Source organism: Ranitomeya variabilis, chromosome 8, assembly GCF_051348905.1.
Source record: "Ranitomeya variabilis isolate aRanVar5 chromosome 8, aRanVar5.hap1, whole genome shotgun sequence".
In the NCBI taxonomy this organism is placed as follows: domain Eukaryota; kingdom Metazoa; phylum Chordata; class Amphibia; order Anura; family Dendrobatidae; genus Ranitomeya; species Ranitomeya variabilis.
In genome coordinates, this window is record NC_135239.1 from 193790559 (window position 1) to 193814601 (window position 24043).

At 39.1% G+C, this 24043-nt stretch overlaps 1 protein-coding gene and 1 long non-coding RNA gene across 3 annotated transcripts in view; both read left to right on the forward strand.

Annotated features, from left to right (window-relative positions):
- PTPRG (protein tyrosine phosphatase receptor type G) overlaps positions 1 to 24043 on the forward strand; it is a 513282-nt gene that overhangs the window by 145556 nt on the left and 343683 nt on the right. The window lies entirely within an intron of this gene.
- Positions 1033 to 7486, forward strand: LOC143788264 (uncharacterized). The gene is made up of 2 exons (XR_013218585.1): positions 1033 to 3493; positions 4583 to 7486. It is a non-coding gene; the product is annotated as an uncharacterized LOC143788264 (long non-coding RNA).

Consider the following 24043-nt stretch of genomic DNA (forward strand, 5'->3'; position numbering starts at 1 on the left):
ATAAGGTGGTCGGGCCGTTGGGATGAATGGTATAATGAGGATTGGAAAAGGTGGGTAGAGAAATTCATGGGGATTCACGTATACCCAATTGTCAAGCAACTTCTAATACTGGAGATACCGGTGCTGATGTAAGAAGATCAGATAGACAGGGTGGACAGCAGTGCAAGCAGCTTCTTCTTATCTCCACACCCATAGTATCTCCAATATTAGATCAGATAGACAGGGTGGACAGCAGTGTGAGCAGCCTCTTCTTACCTGTCAGACAGAATCAGTGGACAGTTCTAGTATTTGCTTAGATAATAGTGCGATTTAAGCAGCTTCTTTTTCTCTCAGCAGCTTGGTATCTCCAATATTTATTTTACTCTCTTCTGTAGTGCCATTAATTCCGCAACACTTTACAGACATTATTAGGTCATAGGATGAGCAGCCTCTTCATGCCTCACCACCCCTGGTATCTCCAGTATTAGATCTAGTAGACAGGGTGGACAGCAGTGTGAGCAATCGTTTCTCAGCAACCATAGTATCTCCAGTATTCGTTCAGATATACAGCAGTGTGAGCAGTCTCTTCATACCTGAGCAATCCTGGTATTTCCAGTACTAGAACCTGCAGCCCATTCTATCTTACTGATTTTTCTGATGGCAACTCAGAGGACTTATGATGTTACTATACTAAGTGGTCTACCCTTATCAGCTTTTACCCACAGTAAGTCTAGTGATGTCACTTAGTATGCGGTGCTCAAGCATGTTGGTGTTAAAAACTCTAAATTGAGTGGAAAAGAGGCAAACTTATTCAAACCATAAATTCAGGCGAAAAGGGCGAGGTTGGGTGGGTTTTCACCTTTACTGGACCTTCTGTTTTTTTTTAGTTGGCAGATTTCTCAGAACCCCTACTTCAGAACGATAATGCCAATTAAATATTTATGTAGTGCAAGTTTTTCTTTTCATGCTTTTGTACTTTTGCTTCTGTGGGTTGCTATTCGAGAGATCTGCAGTAAATCCAGCAAGTAATGTCACTATTAGACATAAGCATTTGACCTCTTCAGCACTAGAGAAAACGGGCTCTCTTCTACGCTAATGAGAAGAGCTGACTCAAGATGAATAAATTGAATGCTTTCACCTTGAGCTGGTTGTCATATTCACCAGTGACCATGCATGTCTTAGACTGCCCCTGTCAATCTTAATTAACTAAACATTTGGTAAGTGAGGACCACAGGTCCCCGATACTGCACTACGGTAATGAGGATGATGACTTGAGTCATTTCAGGAGGTCACACTTTGTCTAAGGAAGCACAGCTTGCAAATTCGCTTGGCCAGGGGGCAGACAAAGTTTACTTCACTGGTGGTTACACACAGTTAACGATGCAATAATATGTTGAGTAAAATTAATATCATGGCGTGAAAATTTTAAGAGATTTAAACACTAGAACTGTGATGCAGTGGTTTGTCAAGACATTTAGAAGAATTGGTCTTAGAATTGCTTCAGATCTAATATCCTAACAATAGGGCCATGATCAGTTTATATGGGCATTTCCACTCAGCTTTCATAAAGTCTTGAAGAACAAATATAGGTGGTAGAACTTGAGTGATGGCCTGTATGTGATGTGACCATGTTTGTCACTCTTTCCCTGAAATATAGTACTTCACTGGTCACGATAGTGCTGTTGAGAGGAGTTAGCAATTGGCTAAATGATCACTTAGCTGATGGCGATCTCTCCCGACTCCCCCATACATCAGGATGATTGGCTAAGCTCTCCTGTGTTCCTATGAGGAAGGTGCTACAAGGATCTTTTGGTAATCTTGCCACCAGACAAAAGTATCTGGCGATTGACTTCTAACTACCCGGTCTGGGGTCAATCAGGAGGCCCTCATATGGACAAGATGTTCTGTTGATCCTGCCAAAATCAGCTGCTACAGCAGACTTTTATCTAATGGGTGGTATGGTTGACTAAAAACCTTTTAAAGAGTCACAATGATGATGACCTAGTGCTGCATTGTGCTGCCATATTTAAGCTTCCGTCTCTTCAGCCAGGGACGAATGCAGGACATGTGTTGTATGATTTGGCAATCGGTAGTGCCAAACACTCACCATAATTTAGCGGTTAGCAACTATCCGGTTCACAGCTCTACTTATATCAATAGACTTTCTCTGATATTGTAGCTCATTCCTGTTTCCTTAAATACCAGACATAGCCTAGGCGCACAAATTGCGTGGTTTCAAGACTGGGTAAAAAAGCATATCCTTTTTTTTTTCTCATTCTGTAAAAACCTCCTCAATCAACCACCCAATCAAGACATGGGGGTTTTACATGTTAAGATGTATGTGATATAAGAAGTTGAATGAAGTCCTATTTATCACATAGATAATTATCTGACATTATAATTTCAGTCTATGCTTCTACATTTTTTGGGGTGAGTGCACTGATTTATTAAATATTGAGTTATTACAGACACTATCATAAATCATCGGTAAAATAACATCTTACAAAGCGATCTTACCAAACACAAGCATAGATCATGTGGGATTCTCTTTGCTCTGCCTGATAAAGAACCATTGACTATAGAAGCACTTGAGGTATCGAGGCTTTAAGAGCAGCCAGTGTAATTATTTTCTAAGGCTATTATTGGTAGATTTGCTTTAATTTTGTTCTTTTTGCATACTGGCTACCCAACGTTAACATTATCTGACATCAATATTGTCCTTAGTCTTAAATAGGACAGCTGTTCTTTGACTGGTTCTTCTAACTTCATAAGATGAAACCACCTAAAATTGTATTGAGTGATCTTCTTGAAGGTAGTCTTGTAAAAAAGAAAAAAAAAAGATCAATATGACTAATAGAATGGTAGAATTGAAAATATGTTCTGGATAAGGCAGTGATCTTCTCCAAGAGGTGTGTGTTTTGTTTTTTTTGTGAAGATTCACCATCTTGGCGATCATGTTGGATGACATTTGAGGAGAGGTGACACCTAACAATGGTTTTATGGAACAGAGTATCCAACATGGCAAGAGATTTGTTTATGCAATAACTAGTGTTGAGTGAATGTTCTCGGATAAAGTGTTATCAGAACATGCTCCAGTGCTAACATAGTGACTTCGGAGTGTTCGAAAAATATGTTCGAGTCCCCACACATGCATGTCTCGTTGCTGTTTGACCTCAAATGGCCAAGTCCTGCATGTGCTGCGGCTGTTGAACAGCCATTAGACATGCAGGTGCGGGGACTCCAACATATAGACCTCGCCGATGTCACTCGATTAGCACCCGAGCTCTATCGAATAACACCTTATCCGATCCCATTCGCTCATCACTAGTAGTAACCTATTAGCCAAACCCGGACTTACCTTATGGTTCTACTGAAGTTTGAATTTGTGCTTGTGATATTGGTTCATAAAACATTAATTTTACACCTTACTTTGTGTTTGTACATGTTGTCGTCACTGAAGAGCCAAGTGGCCTTTTCAAACACACATTTTTAATCGTCGCCACAGTTTTAGGTGGTATTTCAATGTTCTCACTGCATGGCCACTGAAAGGTTAGAGATTACTGGAGTGATGTAAAAGTCTCCTAGTCTTTTTAGGCCCCCCTTATGCATTAAATCAAAGTCCAACACCCCCAAAATTTTTGGTGGGGCTGGCCAACCACTAGATGGGTATGGAGGCCTCACTAATCTCCTGATAGATATTATTGATGCAAAGAAGGATCAAGCAGTTGAATATTTTAAAAGCCAGTTCTTTTGCGGGGAGATAAGTCATGGCTGGGTGTTTAAAGGTACCTTCACACTCAGCAACTTTACAACGAGAACGACAACGATCCGTGACGTTGCAGCGTCCTGGATAGCGATCTTGTTGAGTTTGACACGCAGCAGCGATCTGGATCCCGCTGTGATATCGCTGGTCGGAGCTAGAAGTCCAGAACTTTATTTGGTCGTCAGGTCGCCGTGTATCGTCATGTTTGACAGCAAAAGCAACGATGTCAGCAATGTTTTACATGGAGCTAACGACCTGTGAGAACGATAAGTGAGTCACCGTTACGTCACAGGATCGCTCCTGCATCGTTGTGGAGCTGCTGTGTTTGACGTCTCTACAGCGACCTAAACAGCGACGCTGCAGCGATCGGCTCGTTGTCTATATCGCTGCAGCGTCGCTGAGTGTGACGGTACCTTAACAGTGCCTTCTCTGAAAACACCTAAGCACTTGGCCATGTTGCCTGAGCTGCTCTTAACCACATTCGGAGATATGCTTAGAATAGCCACATGGATTATAAAAGATGGTTGTCTGGAGAAGTTTAATGACCTGTATGGAAGATTGGTGTGTGTCTATTTATTGTGAATGGTCTTTTTGGTCTACGGTTGCATAGACTGGCCACTATTAACGGTACTCACGGTTTGGTCTGTAATAGCTATTTCAGTGCATAGGGGTTGCCACTGTTCTTGGCAGTACTGGTCCTATTTATAAAGGACAGTGTGTGTTGGAGAACAATGATCTTTAATTCAGCACAAAAGATCGTTTCACCCAAAGAATGAGCGTTTTGGTTGTTCAGTACAAGATCGGCAGCCTGTTTAGCCTTTAGGATTATTGAGAAACTAGAAACTCTCGTTTCACAATTCTATTTCAGTGTACGTAGACACTTTTACCGTTCATTGAATTTCTGCCGGAATAACGAGATGACTGGTTAAAAGTGATCTCTACGGAACAAGAAATGTCAGCCCATCATTAGGCTCAGAGCCAGGGAAAATATCAATATATATATATATATATATATATATATTTTTTTTTTTTTTTTTTCTTCTAGGTAAATTTTTTTTAACAAGGATAATAAAACCAGGAAATTGGTGCTCCCGCAGCGATATGAGAGTGGAAAAAAAATCACCACCCCTCCCCCCCCAAAAAAAAATTGTAATAAAATCACAATGTGTTTCAGCTGTATCCATCCTTCCTCAGGTATTGCCCTTGGTTACTCTCTGCTATAACTTTTCTTGGAGGAAATTTCTGCAGCACACACCAGGATGGCTGTACCCATTTGATTAACTTCTCACACATGTGCATATAGAACAAGCGAAGACTGAACTATATTTTTAGCAATGCTGACCTTAGGTGATCATATGAACCCCTGAAAGAGGCAAGTCTCTGTTCTCATACCAGATTTTATTTTTGGAACGTCTGGAGAATTCTTCAGATTGTCAGCCATGTGCTGTGTCTATATCTCGTATCCTACCGTTCTGAGCCTTTGCCAACATCTCCTTTTCAGATTTTTTTTTTTTTTTCACTCCCTTCTAATACAGTCTGGTAGTAGCAGTTTTAACACCTTGTCGGGAGCTTTCTGCATGGAATATCAATTCTTTGAGCAGACACAACATAAACTGTTCTTCGACTCTTGTTTCCCAACAAACATTTTCACTTAAAAGACTGCAAAACAGAGATACAAGATTTCTGGACATGAAGGCGTTTCGGTCTACAGACGACATTCTTATTGATAAATATACAGAATATAGTTTTTATGAGATGCTGAAGACAATTCACTGATAACGTCCAATTCACACACTAAACACGTCAACCCGCCTGGCCGGCCAGATTTGCCTCCGGTGCCTCGTAAAGATATTTTTCATATGGGAAAGAAGCTTTTTAATGCTTATTGTCATGTTTTTGCTGCTGATATGAATAAAAATTATTCATATCTGAGAAAGGGGCGATTTCTCATCGGCGTAGTGTCCGTTATCTTGGAGGGATACAACATTCTCTATTTGTTCATGTATCAAAATCTCTACCGACTTCATCTTCAGTTACCATTTAGCTAAAGATGACCAAATAGCCAGACGTTTTTTGTGATACGATATGTATAATGCTTATCATTTATTCTTATTTTTATATATTTTTTATCTTTATGGCTATTTTTACAATGGAGAAGAGCCAGAGTTGATATTTATGCCTGTAGCTGCTTCTTACATTGGCGTCTTGAAAATCCTACGAACTCCAATATGATTTAGCGTAAAGTAGGATTGTAAGCGTGCGAGCAAGGCCCTTACTCCTTTTGGTATCGGAGTTATGTAAAAGTCCCCTCTAAAATTGTAAAGTGCTGAAGAACATATTAGCACTATAAAACTAATAATTTAAACAGGCAGATTTTAGTAGAACTATCCAACATTCTGGCCTGTACAAGGGTCTCCTGATTCTCCCCGATACAAATTTTTTATTTTCCTGGAGACGAGCAACTCTAAAACATCTGGCAATTACTTTATGAGCCCATAAACCTAAGACCGTCATTGGGAGCCACCGTTTCCAACTGCCCCATACACATGGACACTCGGCACCTCTGGAAGCGGCTTACTCTCTTGACAACAAAAAGGAGACCCTCACACTCATCAGATGGTCAGTACAACAAGTCTGTGTATGGGGGGCCTTTACTTTCCTTTTCCTAGTGCAAAAAGGTTAGAAGAGATGACTGTGGGATGACAAATAACTGAATTGTGTAGTATTTGAAGTCCTACGTAAAAGTGACCATGATCCAGACAATCACATGGGAGAGAACAAAGAGGTCAGCAAGATTGGTTTTAACATTTTAAACCCTTTTTGAACTGAACGTCCTTGTGTATCGGGTGGAGTTATTTTGACCAATAAAGTGTTCAGTCTATAGGCATCTAATGTGTATGGTGAATCTTAAGGTGCCATTACACAACTGGCGTGACTTAAGGCTTAAGGGCCGCAATGTAAAAGGATCACTTGGTCTCCGCATTGCACCTTGGAAGCTTGTTTGCCCAACAACACTCTCACCCTGTTTTCTGAGCTGTGTCCATATAGATGGATGGATGGAGAGTGGACTAACTGATCTATTATTTTTTTCCCTAGATGAAGAGCTTTCAAAGTACGGTACATAAATCCTCCTAAATCGCGCTGCATCCTTCCGCCCCAGTATATCAAGTTTCTAATTATAAGCTTGCAGGTTCTCCTCCTTTTAGCAGAAGTACATTTTCTAATTTGTTGCTTTGTTAATCTCACATATATACATACAGCTAGCATCCATTTTTTATTTCCTTTTTACTCTCTAATAGATTTCATGTCAGAGGTGCACTTTGCAGCTTCATCCTGGGCTGATGAGTTTATTCTCTAAGTGCCCTGTGATGTATTACACTGCACTCCCCTAAAAGCAATGAACGCGGTGCACGTTTTGCCTTGTAAAAGTCTGGCCAGGGCAAATTGATTTAGGTAATGCCTTTTGTGCTTCTTCGGCATAGTGCTCTTTGTTTCCAGGGGACTGCTCATTACGACAGAGAGCCTCTTGTGCGCGAGCCCCTTGTAAGGTTATGGCAAACAGTACTCGGTCATTTTCTCATTTTTAGCAAATCTTTGCTCAGCGTACCGTACTAGACAATGCGTTTAATTAAGGAGGAGATGTATTGGCTTTCCGGTAAATTGTCCTATCCAGTCTTGTGCTGACTATGGAGAAAAAAAATGCTTTGAGAAATGCTATTCTTGCTCTATTGTGAAAGTCTTTAATTTTTTATTTATTTATTTATTTTTTTAAACATCCGTATTAGCTATGAGCGAACGTGGTCAGTGTTATCCGAGCTTGCTCGTGTGCTAACAGGGTCTTCGGCGCACTTGAAAAATTTGTTTGAGTCTCCCCGGCTGCATGTGTTGCGGCTGTTCGACAGACACAACACATGCGGGGATTGTCTGTTAGGCATGTGCATGTATTGCGGCTGTTGAACAGTGTGAGGACCAAACCTATTTTTCAAGCATTCCGAAGACACTCGACACCCGAGCATTCTCATATAACAACTTATCTGATCACTCATCGCTAATCCTTACCTATTGGATCCAACGTAATAAAAAATTCTTAAAAAATTCTTAAGCTTTATATTTTAATTACATACACATTATATACGTGCTTTGTCCCCAGTGATCTCTGGAATTGGGGTTATGATCCCTGATTTTTCATCACTGCATACAGTTGAATTGACCCAAGAATCGAACCTTTTATCACCAATTTTTTCTTTCACGGGAAAAATCTCTTTAAAAGTAGCTTCCCTTATTATATGGCCATTATTTTTTACAATTCCCACAGTCATTTTGGTTCGCGTTCTAGAAATCAAATTAATTTATGGATGGATATTGGCACGTTATTGGTATTAAAGGGGATCTGTCATCAGGTCTTTGGTATGTACCTTAATCTGAGAACCCCCCCCCCCCCCAAAAAAAAAAAAAAAAAAAAATGACCTGGAGCATAAGCTGGTGGTACACGTGCAATGTGTCAAAACACGTTCACATTGTAGCCATTTCACAGACAAAACCCAAGAAAGAAGCAAAATGAGCAAATGTCCCATTGTAAGTAAATAATTAACTAGTAATAGTTCATATAAATAACATGAGGTATTTGGCTAACACTATTTTGATAAAAAAAAACTTAAAATCCATCCCGATGTGACAAGGTGTATTCAATCGGGAGGGTCCAATCTGAAAACCCGCATGATGTAGACAGAAATACTGATTCTAGCGGTGTCCCTGTGCTGATGTCAATAAAACCAGTATATTATCAGCAGGAGATTATCACTACAAGACTAGTTGTCTCATGCCTCGTAGTCCTCCATCTCCTCTGTAACCCCGCCCCCCAGCTCTGATTGGCAGCTTTCTGTGTACATTATGCAATCAGGCTTGTGGGTGGGGTTATACAGTGCTCAGCATTCTAAGCACTGCCAGATCTGCAGCAAAGAAAACCGTGATTGTATTGAGATGACACATTGCTAGAATCGGGGTCTCGGCCCCTACATCATTCTTGTCTCAGATTTACATAACAAAATACTGCTGACAGATTCTCTCTTAATAGCTGGACAGAGATTCCATTGGGTTTTCAAAATCTTGGCCACCACTTTTATAGGGACTGTAATGGGGTCAAATCTGTTGTCCCCATGTTGAATGGAAGATCAAATGGTATTCTTTTATATAGCTTATTTTTTTTCTAGTTAAAGATATGGTTTTCCTTTTATATATTATTTTTCTCTAGTATTAATCTGTTTACAATGCATGTAAATTCTTATATATTTTTATGTATATATGCAGTAGATACATAGTAGTGTACATGTGTTCTTATACGCATGCAATGTGGGTGTGTTTATATACATGTGTTTCTGATATATATATATATATATATATATATATATATATATATATATATATATATATATATACATATAATTTTTTTTTTTGTATACATGTTCATAAGCTTTTTCTCAGTCCATGTTGTGCTACTTAATTCTCCATTTTTTTTTTTTTTATGTGACCGTGAAATGTTATTTGCATTTCTCACTCTAATCCTCACTATAAATAAATGCATTTTGGTCTATACTTTTTACATTATATTCTTTATTTGTATTTTTCTGTTTTATTTTTATTTATTTTTTAGCTTTACATTTGCATTTTGGCTCCACAGTCGGCGTATTATTAAGTAGACTAATGGGGCATCAAGCTAAGCCAACAATAACGCAAGTAAAGGGAAGTGTATTTTCCCTAGATTTAATTGTACACTCTTTATTGTGAGGTTCATGCAGGATGCGAGGGAAAACCCATTAGGCCGAGAAAAAGAAAACATTGTACAAACCACATGCGGAGTATTTTATGAAATTAATAGACTGATTGGTGCGGTAGGGAGGTTATTCTGAGCAATAAGGGACATTTTGTAAGAGGTTTGGTCATACGTGGCTTTTTGTACTATTTGTGCTCGCTTGGTTTAATTTATTCCATGTTGAACAAAATTGGACGGATTGGTTAAAATTCCATGTACCTCCGAGGTAAAAGCACCTTGATCAATGGATGCTAATTAAGTGGCATTTATGTTGAGCACAGAGTGAAAGGCCTTCAAATGTACCGCTTAGTAATTGAAGTTTGTGCATGTGTGTGGGATGGTGGTTAAGCTGTTTTTCATGAGGCTTTGCTATTTTCTTTTTTGTAAACGTGATGTTTTATTTTATAGAAAATCAATAAATGGTTTAAAAACTTCTGCTAACTTAACTGGCTTATATAAAATTCAATATTTTATATCCTTTTTGATCATAGGGGAAGTGTCGTCTTACTCCATGATTTCACCATAGAAAAACACAATGGAGCCACCATCAGCTCAACGGGTTGAGAAATACCTAGAATAGGGGTGCGGTGCATGGAGACTTCAGGCTGGTTTCCTGAGTAAGTGAACAGTGAAGAAAATGGTTAAAATCCGGCAACCGCAAAAGTTATAAAACTTAACATTTATTAGTGAATTAATACAGGAGAAGGAAACATTTTTGAAAACCTAATGATCGACACGTTTCGAGCTACACTATCTCTTAATCATGGTCATGTAGTGTAGCTCGAAACGTGTCGACCGTTAACATTTTTTTTCAATTTTTCTTTTCTCAAGTTTTAATCTAATAAAGGTGATGTTTTGTGACCTTTGCGGTTGCTGTATTTTCCCATTTTGTTTCATTATTTCACCATGTTTGGTTTTGATGGATAGCGCTCGTTCTCATGTTATTCTATTGGGGCTGTGGGCTGTGCACATGTCCAATCTTTTTTTTTTTCTTTTTTTTTATTGGACCGAGTGGTCCGAGGAAAAATATCAAAGCATGCATGAATTGCTTCCAAAAATCGCATGGCACTTGTTCATTTCTGTGGAAAAAAAAAAAAAATCGACCGCACATGGATGATATCACAGTGAGGTCCCATTTTTATGGACTGATGTAATAAAGAAGGTAGAGAAACTGTTTTTTTTTATTGTGTTTTTTTAATGCTCACCGCACCTTTGGAAAAAAGCAGATTCCACTCTGATCAAACTCATATCAGAGTCTCATTAGCATAATTGGACTGTTTTTTTTTCTCCGCGTGAAAACTGTTGTGTGACCCTTGCCTGATGCTCACTAGTCATAGTAGATCTCTGTTGGCACTCAGAAGGCCATATACTAATGCATAGTTTAACTCGAGCGTTCATTGTGGTCTCAATGGAGAAAAGGGAAATAGTAGTTGCCAGTCATCTCTGCCGGTGGCTTATCTTCCCTAAGAACAATATCCCAATTAATTAAAAATCCAACAACCTGAGGTTTTCTTTTCCCTGCCATCAGATATTGGGACTTTCAATGGGTCCAACCACTAATAATCTAATGTATATGACCACTTTAAAGAAGTTGTCAAGTGCTGCTCACTTCCGTATCTGGATGGAAGCTCCTCCTATTGGCTACACGCATATTTTGAATGCACTTTTCCAATTAAGGAGCCGTTCCAGGCAACCACTTTAATGGTGGATACACATGGGTCATAATTAGAGCCAGTCCATCAGCCCCATCAGTATTCTTTGTCCGCTGGATTGGGGACCATGAGAACCACCTCCAACCTGACAGCATCCCTAGCTCCTCTTTTGATTAGCCAGCCTGACGTGATGTCATCGAGCCAGATTGGTTAATCAAGAGTTAGATTCCTTCGGGTATGAATACATTTTCACAACTCCCATCCAGTGGCTACAGATTATCTAGATGACTGTAGCACTGGGTTCTGCGAATCAGTTTGCCCCCATCTCTAGTTATATTTTTTCGCCTTTGTCAATCTTGCCTGGAAATTCAGCTGCCTTGTGGTAGAATTACTGAGGGCGAAATTCGAAGCAATTTGTTAGGCTGCGTGTCCACGTTCAGGATGGCCGGCGGTATCGCCGGAGCGGTGAAGCCGCTCGGCGCTAAGCCCCGCCCCCTTCTGGGACGCGATGATGCCGGATGTGTTAACTGTACACATCCGGGATCATCGCCCCCCTCCCATAGGGCCCTGTGTTATGCCTTGCGGGGACGCTGCGTCCCCGCAAGGTCTACGGACATGCTGCGATCTGAAAAGACGCGCAGCATGTCCGGAGTCGCAGGCCCGCCGCGTGCGGGTTTCCATGCATAGTGGACACGGGATTTCAAAAAATCCCCTCCACTATGCTGGAACATCTGGACGCTGCGTGTTTGACGCTGCAGCTCTGCGCAGCGTCAAACAAGCAGCGTTTACTGACCGTGGACACACACCCTTAGGATCATGAAGTTACGGCCCTTGTATTCCCCCATTTGTGATTGGATGTATTATCAAAAAGTATTGAAGTGGTATGGCTGCAGGCTGTTTGTTTTTCTCTAAATTCAGACACTGTCTAGTAACACATTAATGGTAAATCTGAACCAAAATGGTGGAATTTCTTGACACTGGAGACCTTTTTTTATAATTTTTTTTCTTAGATAAGTTAATATTCTACAATTGGAAGTAGACTTTCTTTAAGAAGATTTCACCTGAGCTCCTGAAGGTTATTGAAGTGCATATAATTGTCCAACTGGTAGTTGAAGTCTGCAATACCAATTTGGGCCAGTATTTTATCAAGAGAGATATATTTTGCAGTCCCAAAAAGATAAGGTGGCCAACGTCTGTAAGTGATGGATTGTCTCGGTATTGACCTGCCCTTCTAATCCTGTAGCTTCCTGTAAATTTCGAGCCAGAGGAATTGGTATCATTGCGTCCACAACATTAGCATGCGCATATAGCCAAAGCCCCACATACATTAGTCATCGGGTGGTGGCAATCTGACATCTCTGATTTATTAAATGTCTATGGCCGGCTTCATTGGTGGTAGATTTATAGGTGCTATTATATAAACTGTATTGGCCTTTTCTGTGTAAATACACCTTTTATATCATACCATCTCAAAAGAAATATGGAATCTTGGCAAGTATGATTTAAGAGACACCAGTCCTCTAGTTATTTATTGTGGAGATAAGTGTGTCCTCTTCTTCATAGAGACTCCATAAATGGACAATCATCTGGCTGTCAGATATACCATGAAAGGTGGAAAATAATGTTGTTAACTGGGAAGCTTTGAACAAACATCCAGCTGGGTAGGGGTTAATTCGGAATTGAGAAAACTGATAGCGTCTGGAATACGCCTAGGTTTCTACTCCTTACCATTAACAAGCGGCTCGATCCTCTTGTTTTCATAGATATTCTGTCAAGTAAATAGGTAAACATGAGCTCCCCTTTGCATTTCAAAAATAGCTTGACATTTTGAAATGGAAATTTTCTTACTTTAAATTGATTTTTCATGAATGCCCTGTTTTTCATCCTTTTACAGGTCTTTACTGGCATAATTATTTATATACTTTTTTTTGTCGGTATATTCTCGCGCTCTCAGCTTTTTTTGAGCTGTAGTTTATCTCCTTGAAGGCTCATTGTGTAGACATCTGTGTCAACAAGGATCTATGGTTTCACAAAGGAGAATCTTAACAGAATATGGCAAGCATAACTGGTACACTGTACAGTGATTATTTTTTTGCAATGGCCGTTGGCTTAATCTCAAATCATGGCGACTTGATGGATGAACATTCGAAGAAAGATCATTCTTGTGCAAGCCTAGATAGGTCCAACAGCATCTTCTCTGCCATTATCTTGATTGTATCAAGCCATTGGGTTGCTGGTCTTCATCTTTGCCTTGTTCCTTCTATTCTTCCAACCATGATGTCCTTCTCCAGTGATTGCTCTCTTCGTATGATGTGTCCAAAGGAGGCTAGTCAAAGCTTGGTGATCTTTGCTTCAAGTGACATGTCTGGCTTGATTTGTTCCAAAATTGATTGTTTGCTCTTCTTGCCACCCATGGTATTGATAACATCCTTCTCCAGCACCACATTTCAAAGGTGTCCATACTTCTACTGCCTTGTCTCTTTATCGTTCAGGTTTCGCATTCAGATGTTACCCCTGAAAAGACCAAACTATTTGAGCCATGTCTTCTTCACCAATTAAATGTTCAGTGGTTTGAAGACCTTGTCCAGTGACTTCATTGTTGACTTACTTATAGCTATTAATTTCCGGTGTCATCGCTGCATCTTCATTGATCATTGATCTAAGTAGGTTGAAGTCCATTACAACTTTCAGTTCAGCACTGTCCATCTCAAAATGTGTCCCGGTCATACCTGGCAGTAGTCCATATCTTTGTCTTTTTTTGTGTTGCGCAGCAGTCCCATGTTCGAGCATTCCATCTGACACTCCGTAATAAGTCCTTCAATCCATCTACGCTTGTTGATGTCAATGTTGTATCGTCAGCGTATTTAAGATTGTTTATTATTCGCCCAGCAATTTTGACTCCATTTTTGGCAAGTTTAAAAATCCACAGTATAAATTGATCTATGTTGTGAATTTTCATGTATGTCGGGTTTTTGGTTTTTTTTTGGTGGCAGCTTATAGGGGAGTCTAAAAAAAAAATAAAATAAATAAAAGCCACCAGCACCCACCTGCATCTAGAACTTGCCACGGTGTAGTCTGCGCAACTCGAAAAGCAGAGATGTCACTGTTTCACCAGCAGCAGGACCACGGTGTGCTGTGATTGGCTGTAGCCGATAGATGAACTGTGCACCATCTGAAGAAAAAAAATAAATGATCACATACTGCTGATGTCCCCTGTCGGCAGCAGCCCTTTGGCTTGTGGAGCTGTGACATCTAAGTTTTCCATGCTGGTGCGGATTGAGTGGCATCTGCTGGATCCAGTTGGGTGCCGATAGGTAAGTATCAGTTAGTTTATTTTTTACAGATCCTGGCCCTGGGGGAACTTGGCTTTTTTCCGCAGTACTTCTGTGAAGGAAGACTAGCCCAAAAAAGCCCATAATACTTTTGTTGCTGTGGAATACTGCAGCATGTCAGTTCCGCGTGGGCATGCCTTAAAAGTAACAACAACGTTTTGTGCTTCTTATTGTAGATAGGAGTCTGAGAAGGTTGAATTGACTATTCCGAGGAATCTTGTTTTAAGATTATGAGCAGACATGTTTAAGTCAGACGCAAGAGACTGGGGGGTGAACACATACAAAAATGCCATAAAATATGGTTTTTACATATTGAGGTGCTCAAGCTGTTGAGACTATTGCTACTTTTTATCATAGTTATGTTAACCCTCAAGCTTTGTTGAGGAGAGGGGCGTCTGAGGTGTACAAGAAAGGATTATCAAGTTTGCTAATTAATTTGGTTTTAATGAACATCCGTGAAAATTTCAAGACCTTGATGGCATGATATATCTTTACTACAGATATGATTACTGTCTGGGGAAAGTCATCATCTTTGAAATGTTAACAGTATACACACATAATGAGATTAATTAAGCTAGTATGTTCCTGCCTCAGAGCTTCCGAAAGTACTTACCATCGGGGTTATTGCTAGATCATTGTTACTTTTAGTTTTGAGAAATGCCCATTACTTGGTGTGTAACTTTACATGCTGCAACAGGAATTTTACACCATGCCTTTCCTTCCGTTTCTAGCATCCAGTTTATGCTATGTTTGTGTATATTTTATGCTTGCCACTTATTGAATATGGACCTCAAGTTGACGTGGAGGAGTTCCAGTGTCTTCTCTTCTCAAATCCCTGGTGTTAGGATTCTGGTTCTAGTTTCTGTTTTTCTTATTATAGTGATGCTCTATAGTGAGGCGCTTTATACGGTGGGCATTTCAGTAGAATATTGCATTTCATAGTGATACAACAAAGAGTCAAACTGCACCAGCATCATGAAAAAAACACACTTAAACTTGTGCAGGAACTTTACCAGAATTGGTGGCAATTTTTAGAAAATTATTCTAGAGGTACTTTTATGGTTATAGTAAGCCAACAAACCTCCGCACCGAAATGATGATGGAGAACAAAAATCTTGATACAATAAGTGAATATTTTATTTTGCTCATCCAACATTTCGACCAATAACTTTTTTTCATCAAGGATATGATGGACATAGTCAGATTGGAACAACCAAGGGAGCAGAATCCTCAAAGAATATCATGTAGTCAAATGCATTGAGGCGTAGAGTGGAGATTTGTATTGTTGAGGAGCCTGGTAGGAGGTAGATGCGGCTGTGTGATTTATGCCCATTATGTATGTGTTAGAGATCGTTGTCGGTCATAATGTTGGGCCTTTTCTTCCGGATCAAAATAAAATATTCACTTCTTGATTATCCATCATTTTGGCACTCAGGTTTTTTGCTTACATTAAGTCAGGACTGCAGTATCTTTCCTTCAGAATTTGTTTAGTGTTATGTGACTCATAATCTGAGTGGTCACTATAAAGAAGATATTCTCTATGATGCTTTTGTTCTTCTGATCAGTGGAGGAATTCATGGTCCTCAACCCCTCTTGCATTGGTGGCGTCTAACCTTCTTGGTTATACTTATGCTGGGGCGTAACTATGGGAGTTACAGAAGTTGCAGTCACACCCAGGCCTTAGAAGGTCAGAAAAGTTGTCTTTGGTGCATTTGAGCACAAAAATACTCTGTCTTATGATAATTGGGGGAAGGCCATTTTGAAGAATTTGCGTTGGGGGTTACAAGCTTTAATTTATATTACTGTTATGTAAACTTTTGACGGTAGACATAGAGGTAGGACAGCTGTTTGAAAGAGTATGCTCAGAACTACCCTCTTATGGTGAGCAGAACCTCTGCGAAGAGTCTTCTGCTCTAGTTGACTTGGTGCCACCATGCATTACACAGTTTCTAATCCTGTAATTTATGGGGGTGCCATATACTGACTACCATTAGCACTCAGCTGGTCTCTGAGCAGTGGTCTTTAGAAAAGTTATCCAACTGACCTCACGTTTTAAGGAGGACCTGACGTTACTCTTGACATGTCTGTTTTTAGTAAAGCCTTTCGTTCCTTATGAAATACCAATGCCAAGTCATCTTTTCTTGGATCTCTGAATTGTACCGTCTGTTATTCCGCCGGAATATTTCTGAATACATTGACAACTGGGTGTTATTTGTCATCTTATCAAAAAGACTATCACCCCTGACTGGCCAGTGTCAGAAGGGACACTCCCCTAACTCATAATCCCCAGGTGACAATTTATTCATTAGTTTCTAGGAGGACTAACCGGAAAATGACACAATGAAGAAAAATAAATCCGTTATGTCATTTTATGAAGAACACAAGTATTTACTAAGGTGGTAAAGTCAAAAGAGCGAGCGGTGTCCAATATGTCAAGAATGCGCTAAATCATCCAACACTACAAGTTAGGATTTCATGACAAATGGAACTAAACCTATTCAACCGAAGTCATTTTTTCTGACATGCATGATCAAAACCACTTCCGGCATGAAATTCACGTATGCGGAACATATCCAAGATCAAGCCGTCCACTGTTTAATATCCACTAAAAGGATTAACCAGGCATGCGGATATTGTAAGTCATATATTCATTTATTTTTATCAATTCCAAATGGAAAAAATGTACCAGGGCAGCCTGTCATGCAGCAGAGATGTCTGACCCCCCAGGAGAAAATATTTGTCCTCCGCTGCTCCCTTACTTCACACTGAACTTTCAATTATCAGCAATATATATCAGTGATCTGAAAAGAGCGCCAGAGCGTAGCAAAGTTAAAATGACAAGCTAACTAAGTCTTTATGTCTCCCTGAAGATAACGGCAGAATACCCAAACCGGGGAAGTATAGATAGCGCAATTCTAAACGCTCAGAGATCGAAACAAATTGTGTTTGCTTAGATTGATAGATGCTTAGAGATCCAACTTTATGCGTCGCCCATATTAATTCGCGCACAAAGGGCTGTGCTATTGTACGGCACAATGTTTTATAGATGGGTCGATGACATGTCCTACTATCTAGTGTATCTGGTGAAGATTAACATCAGGCATTGGATTATTTTTTTATTATTATTTATTGGTAATAATTATTATATTTATTGTGACACTTTTGTCCATAGGGTTTGTATAATACTAAAGCTCAGCCCCATTCCTTTGAGTGGAGAGTTGCTACATTAGATACCACATGTGACCTAGATGTGATGCCACTTGTAGAAGAAAGCAGGTTTTTCTTGAGGTTTTTTTTTTTTTTATTTTAATTTTTTTTTTTTATCCTGGGCAACCTTTTTTTTTTTTTTTTTTTAAGCCATAAAAAAATATCCGATCAAGTCCTAGGCCCCCTTTTGTTGTTTTTTTTTTTTTATTATTATTTGTATCTCATAAATATAAAATGTATTTTAAAAATAAATTTTCCTGTGTTTTTCAGGATAGTGAGTATGAGAACCACGAACCAGGTTCATCTCCTGTACCTGGCTGTAAGTCAACTTACTGCAGCTGGAGCCTCCCCCCACTTTTTTTGTCTTGTCTTTTAGAAGGAGAAAAACAGGATTCATAAGCTCGGCCCTCTTGATTAAAGGGACAAGGTTTCAGCCACCTAGCAGTCAAAAAAAAATCTGATCAGCGGAAAAAGTAAACCCTTTGTTTTCCCCAGAATTTCTTACTCCGGATTATGCAGAAACCACAAAGAAACAGTGAGGGCAACTAGGGTAGATATAATTATTTTCTATAATTTAATCTTTCTATTTTTGGTGTATTTATTATTTTTTTTTAATTAGAATATTGCATCTTGTAGCATTTTTGCAGATACCAGATACTAGTAGCATTCATAGCCTAACCTCTTTCTGTGGCACGGACCAGCACAAATTGAGATTGTTGGTAATTCTGCTCTTGATGTGGACACTTTATAAGAGATGTATATGGTGACAATCCAAGTACCTACTTATAGGCCGGTGAATGAGGCTACCATGCTCTAGTTGATACCTTAGCTCTTCCCGATGGTCAGTGAGAAGGCGCTTCCTATCCAAAGATCAACCTTGTTTGCACATAGGTATGGGAGTATAATGGGTTAATATGTGGGATTTTTTTTTAAATAGGTGAAAAGATATTCAATACTCGACCATATTGTATACCATGGTTGGGTAGAAGAAAGACCATGTCGCAGGAGGGTGGGTGTTCGGTGGCCCTAAACTCAGCCCAAGAGGGAGAGATGAGGCTCCATTTTCACGGATATGTATTTCTCTAGCTCTTTGTGTCGTGTTGACCCCACAATTGATACTCTGACCATGTTCTGCCTCATTAAACACGGCGTCATTTTATGCTTTCCACATTTTAAGTTGACGATGAATAATAGTACGTAGGTCCAGGTTCCTTGGGTTGATGCCACTGCACTAAAACAAATTGCCCCAATGCAGTAAAAAAAGCACAATTAATGGAGACTGATTTCTGTATTTAACCTTAGAGCTCATATCGTATTCCGTAAACTTTGGTTCTTTCATCTCGTACCTTGTAATTACCTTCTACGTTAGGAATTCGAAAAGAAAAATTACATTTTGCAGATTTTCGAAGGAGCTGCATCAATTAAAAAAAGAGAAAAAAGAGAGACATTAAACAGACCGGTAGTTACAGGATGTAAAATTGCAAATCTTTTCCTGCCTTGAAAATAATGTTGCTTTAAATCAAAGGTACATGACGTTGATTGCTAATGTTAACATTTGTATTCACGGATTTGGAACACTGATTGAAGTCGGCCCAAATATTCTTGGTTTCTCATTATGAAGTGGCCATTTTAGAAGTTATGAGATACTTCTTCTAGCACTAGTTACACTAATCATCGTCAGCAGCAACTAATGATGAAAATGGTCCTATTGGTTATTCTGGGCTCTTAAGATGCCATATGAGACCGAAAAGAGCATTTTAAAGAGAAGCCATGGGTCCTTACTACTTATTCTTGGGACACTGCACACAGAATAGAGTATGGTTTTAATAGAAAGCATACGCTTCGTAGCCTATGCTTTCTATTGAAATTGTACTCCGGACTGTGGAAACGCACATAGAATGGTAGGGTTGGAAGGGACCTCCAGGGTCATCGTGTCCAGCCCCCGGCTCAATGCAGGATTCACTAAACCATATCAGACAGATGATCTCCTTCTCTCCACACTTATTCGCTCCTCACCCAACCGCCTCCAAGACTTCTCCCGAATATCCCCCATCCTCTGGAATTTTTTGCCCGACTATCAACCACGTTCGGATCCATCAGACGGAACCTGAAAACCCACCTCTTTAGGAAAGCCTACAGCCTGCACTGACCCCGCTGCCACCTCATCACTACCGAAGCTACCGCCTCACCAACACCAGAGCTCCTGCAACCCTCAACCTACAGTCTCCTTCCCCACCATCCTGTAGAATGTAAGCCGCAAGGGCAGGGACCTCGCCCCTCTGTATCAGTCTGTAATTGTTAGTTTGCATACTGTAAGTGATATCTGTAATTTGTATGTAACCCCTTCTCATGTACAGCACCATGGAATCAACGGTGCTATATAAATAAATAATAATAATAATAATGTCTGTCCAGCCTGTTTGAAGACTTCCATTGAAGGAGAACTCACTGTGCTCTCCTGTCTGATGGACACTTTCTAGTCCGTGAACGGTTAGGATTTCAGAACCTGGATCCCCACTTATCTGAAGGCAGTTTAACTCTGCTTGGTTTTGAACAGTCATTCTGAAGTCCATTTTTAAGTGCTTGCTAAATATGAAAAATCAAAAAGCACATTTACTCTTTAAATATTTGCCTAGATTGTCCCACCTTCCTCATGGGTGGTGTTTAACTCCATAAGGCACCACCCCTGCGTAACCAATATAACACTAAAAAAAGCATGAACGTTGTTTTTTTTTTCTATTTCTGCTTTTTCCCTTTTTTTTCCTTGTATCCAATAACTTAATATTCCATATTTGAACTTGGGGCTAATGCCGAATTAGACAAACAGTGCCAATAATAGAAGAGTATAAAGTGAAGTGAAGAATTGTAAAAAATTGCAATTAATTTGTGCCGTCACCAGTTCAACCTTTTGGCTAATGTGTAATCGCGGTCTATCAATCGCACTAAACTTGTACGTGCCGGTGAGAGTCGCTGGGTCTTTAAATGTCAGAGTCTCTTTAACGCTGTAATTCTCACTGCGCCTTTCTCTAACAAACCTGTACACCTTCTGTGAAACCTCTAATTATTCCAGAGGTTTTTTTTTTCTCCTAGGAGCTCAGAATATTTATTTAGGCAGCGGCAATTTGTTACCAAGAAAACAATGCTTTACACGAAAATGTTCTATTTAAGTGTAGTTCAAAGTAGTTCGTGTTCAGCAGAAAAATAGCATAAGTAGTGTCGGGGGGGATGGATTAAACGACCAGGCTCGTGTATAAAACGTGCACAAGGGACCGGGATAGGACACTGGCAATTTATACTTTATTCTGTGAAATATAAGTGTGCATTCTCCAAATGCGATTTCCATAATGGACTTTTTGGAGGTTATTTTAGTGAAGGATTGTATAGATACTAAATTTATGTAGTGCAATGAAATGCTTTCATTGTTTAAATGACATTATATAATTTGATCAGATTCGCCATTTGGTCAGATTCGCCATCTTTTTGTAATAGATCATTATCTTTGGTTTATGTAAAGAAAAAAAAAAAATTCTAAAAATATTATGCTATTACTTTTACTCTAAGGCTTTATTCCCACATCCGTTTTTTTTTTTATCTGAGTGCTATATCCATAAATTTTGCAAATCCTAGATTATATTCACACGTTCAGTATTTGGTCAGTATTTTACATCAGTATTTGTAAGCCAAAACCAGGAGTGGGTGATTAATGCAGAAGTGGTGACGTGTTTCTATTATACTTTTCCTCTAATTGTTCCACTAATTATTTTGGCTTACAAATACTGATGTAAAATACTGACCAAATACTGAACATGTGAACGTGGCCTAATGGTGAATAGGGCCGATAATTTGCAAGATTTTTTTGTGAACGTAAAAATGTAGAGACATGTCTGATATTGTTCCAAATGTCGACTCAAAATCAACAATGTGAGACTATGGGTCTATGAAAAAAATCTTACTGCACAAGGATGACATCAAAGTGCGGCCCGAATTTCACGGATTGTTAGAAAAAGATGGAGAAACTTTTTTTTTTTTTTTTTTATTCCTAATTTTTCACTTGCGAGAAATTGATGAAAATTGGACCAAACACAGATAACACTTGTATGGCAGTGATGACAATCTGAGACTCTGAAGCTCGGTCTGTTTTTCTCACTTCGTACATGAAAATAAACAGATGCTGGAATGAGACCTTGGGCTTAGTTCACAAACTGCATTTTTTTTTTAAATTTTTTTATCTTCAACCTGCTCTTTTGTCAATAAATACGTTGAATTTGAAATGCTCGGTTTTTGTAGGTTTCAACTTTTTTTTTTTTGGCAATTGTTTGGGGCTTTTTTTTTGGGGGGGGGGGATTGCAAATTACCTTTGTGTATTGTCCACGGTTTAATAAAGTTACTTGGAAGAAATCATTAACGTAAAAGATTAATAGTGCGTTTCTCAGCATCTAGACCGCAGCTATGAAGCATACAGGTAAAACGAGTTTAACCATTCGATTACCTGCATGCCTAGAGTAATAACTAAAAAGCGGGGTGACTGATTCCCTATAAGAAAGAATATCCTGGCAGTGCACTTACCTGAACATTTTAAAATAAAATGTAATTCTAAAGTCTCTAAAAAAATAAAATAAAAATAAATTAAAAAAAAAAAAATAGAAAGAATGAGTGCACATCCTGGGGAAAAAAAATTAAACCTAGCCCATTTATTAAATATACATGTCTGTATATATGTTTTCTATTCTTTCTGGTTTGTGTATATGTTCTTAGTACTCAATGAGTCGCCCAAAATTTACACTTCCAGCACAATTTCTACCTATGTAGCCGGTGTTTGCACACATTCTCCCTAAATTTCCAGGTTGTCGGATTTGTTTTTCCAAGGAAGGGAATATATTGTCTTCGGTGCTAATTTGGAAGTGATGCCGTTGAATGTCTTAATTTAAGATACACTTGGTCGCTTGTGTTTAAATAATATTGTTTCCTTGACAACAGCTCCCTAAATGCGACTGTTCAGAACCCCGCACTTTAATCAAAATCTTTTGCCTTTTAATTAGGTGTTAAATTAAAATTTGTAACAATATTTAACACTGTTGTTGCGATTCACTCTTCCGCCCCCCCCTTTTAGTTAGTAACTTAATGCTTCAGTTTCTGCATATTTTATGCCTCGCTTTTGCTGTTTTGTTTTTTTTTAATTTTCTGGGAAAAGCATTATCCGTTTAGAACATTAACAACACAAGCCTTATAGGGAATAAAAATCGGATGCATCATCCTTTTTAGATGTAACAATCATGTGGCCAGTGCTTACGAAGAGGAAGAACATGAATGGCTACAACAAGTAATAACAGTGCGAAATAAACAATTACTCCCGAGCATAGCAAATCATTTACACATCTTCATACAGACACAAAATTACTGTTTGACGAACAATTGTTTTCCAGTCAGCCATCTAACTTTTTACTAACTGGTAGAAAAAGTCCTACCGGTGAACTACTAGTTACCTGGTTGGTTATGCTAAATAATCTTCTTTAACCTTTTGGATTTGGGATGTCCTTACTTTATAAAAAGAGGTCCCAATTTATGCATCAAGAACATTAAATATCACACTTCATTTGACCAACGGGGTAGACCCAAGTGATGAAACCTTGAAACGATACATTATCTTGACCACAGGTTCCATAGCTAAAATCTTCATGTACGTGTGTTAGATACCTGCCCGGCAATTGTTCGTAAATTCATAGGGACGTGTAAGTTATTACCCACAGTCTGTGAACTTTTTCACATTGGCTAAAGGAGAACCTGATAACTTTTTGCTCCAGTCTAGGTTCTGTGGAGAATTCCTGGCTGCCATATTATTTCTGACTGTTGATGTATTTGGAAGGTTTTAGGTTTTCTTGTGTTAAATTGTAATCTCACGTGAGCTTTGTATGAATGGGGACATTCTGCTGAGAATTGCTTTGGCAGCAGGACTGGCAGAATGATTGCATAGTTAAGGCCATTGCCTCCGGCAGTCACTGTGCTTGGGACAAGTGTTGCATGATAAATTTTCACTGAGCACTAAGAACATCTGCAAATATACAGTGTCTACAGGATTAGCTCGCACATGCTGCTGACTCTGATGATTTGAACGAAAGAAATTCACCCTTTAAAATAAGTAATTCTTCATTACCTCTGAAATATGGGTAGATTAGTCGCTTGGCTATAGTTTAATTTTTATCTAATGGTGTGCTATTGGCGGGCATTTTGCCGGAGTCCAAACTTTATTCTGTGTAATCCAACTTTTATTCACCCGAATTCTTCTCTCAGTAATAATTCACTC